General features: G+C 29.8%; 1 pseudogene; it reads right to left on the reverse strand.

Annotated features, from left to right (window-relative positions):
- Positions 1–399: 399 nt before the first annotated feature.
- On the reverse strand, positions 400–1313 carry LOC137648368 (uncharacterized; annotated as a pseudogene).
- Positions 1314–2058: the final 745 nt, after the last annotated feature.

Raw genomic sequence — 2058 nt, forward strand, 5'->3', positions numbered from 1 at the left:
TTAAAATTTTCTAAAAATACAATTTTAAAAGAATAATCTAAAAACAAAAACATATGCATATACATAAAATGCTAAATGAAATTTTACTCAAGTTTTCAAGTATTAAAATTTTCTAAAAATACCATTTTAAAAGAATAATCTAAAAACAAAAACATATGCATATACATAAAATACTAAAAGAATTGTTTACTCAGTTTTCAAGTATTAAAATTTTCTAAAAATACAATTTTAAAAGAATAATCTAAAAACAAAAACATATGCATATACATAAAATGCTAAATGAAATTTTACTCAGTTTTCAAGTATTGAAATTTTCTAAAAATACAATTTTAAAAGAGTAATCTAAAACCAAAAACATATGCATATACATAAAATGCTAAATGAAATTTTACTCAGTTTTCAAGTATTAAAATTTTCTAAAAATACAATTTTAAAAGAATAATCTAAAAACAAAAACATATGCATATACATAAAATGCTAAATGAAATTTTATTCAGTTTTCAAGTATTAAAAATTTCTCTGATATCCTCAAGTATGCATATAAATAAGTCAGCATCAGTACCCTTTGAAAAACGCCAGCAGTATTCATCAAGATGCCCTTGGAAGTGATGGATTGGGACTCCACGCTTTTTCTTCAATATGCTGTATTTACTTTCCAGCCAAGATCTTTCAATTCTTTGAGTATGAGCTCCAGTAGCTGGGTCAACGTAATGGCGCTGGTGGTTACAGTCTCGTGTACAAATCCTAAATGCTGAAGTCGGGAATAAGCAGGCCACTCGTCAGAGTGGATCACTGAACCAACTTCCACCTCCCTTTGGATTATTGGTATTAGAGTTTCAACATTTCGTTTCTCCACATAAAAGTACCTCACCTCTCGTCCTTGTACCAAACCGAACACCCATGGCCCATCAATTCTCCGACCATGATTGCGATTGTTCTCAACAGTTTCTTCATCTTCTTCTGGTGCGTGATCTCCGTCTAACATGCGACCCCTATTGTACTTTCTGCGACCAGCGAAGCGCGCTTCATCGATTTGTACTGGTGAAGATTCAGTGCCCTTCATTTGACCTCTTTTAAAACAGAAACTTTTGCTGAACACACTTCGCGGCAGTAATTAAACCAGTCCACTATTGTCGTAGGAGACCTTCCTGTAATAGTTTGCACTGTATCCACGTCCATGGACAGAGTCCATAGATACACTAATTCCATAATTTTGCACATGAAAGGCAACTATTTAACTTGCAATTCAGATCTGTATATGTGAAAAAATTGTTGCCAGTTCGAGTAGATCTGGTTGCCTGGCATCCTTTTCTTTTGCATCACCAAACCATTCTATCTTGTCCACGGGATTTTTTATTAGTAAGCCTCATAGGATCATCACATTTCTCACATGAATCTTGAACTTGTATGATACCCTTCTCTTGTAAATACAACGTTGCACTTTCATCACTAGCATCAACTGTTAAGTAAAATTCTCTGAGTAACATCTTCGAAGGCTTCCGTTAAATAACTAAGTTGTTTTTTCGTTTAGATCTGAAAGGAAAATGTAAACAATAACTTACTAAATGGTGAAATACAAACAAAATGTAAACAATGACTCAAATGGAGAAATACAAACAAAATGTAAACAATGACTTACCAAACCATCAGTTTATCAACTACCTTACTTTAACCACCAAAACAAGCAATAACAGTATGTAGGCCACATACTATATCAGAGACAAAATTCCGTAGGCCACACTCGAAAGGTAGGCCACATACTATAACGGCACCCATGTAAGTGTATCTATCTATCTATCTATCTATCTATCTATCTATATATATATATATATATATATATATATATATATATATATATATATATGTATGTATATATACGTGTATATATATATATATATATATATACGCATATATATATACATATATATATATATATATATATATATATATATATATATATGTATATAAATATATATATATATATATATATATATATATATATATATATATATATATATATATATACATATATATATATATATATATATATATATATAT

Source organism: Palaemon carinicauda, chromosome 10 (genome assembly GCF_036898095.1).
Source record: "Palaemon carinicauda isolate YSFRI2023 chromosome 10, ASM3689809v2, whole genome shotgun sequence".
Lineage (NCBI taxonomy): Eukaryota > Metazoa > Arthropoda > Malacostraca > Decapoda > Palaemonidae > Palaemon > Palaemon carinicauda.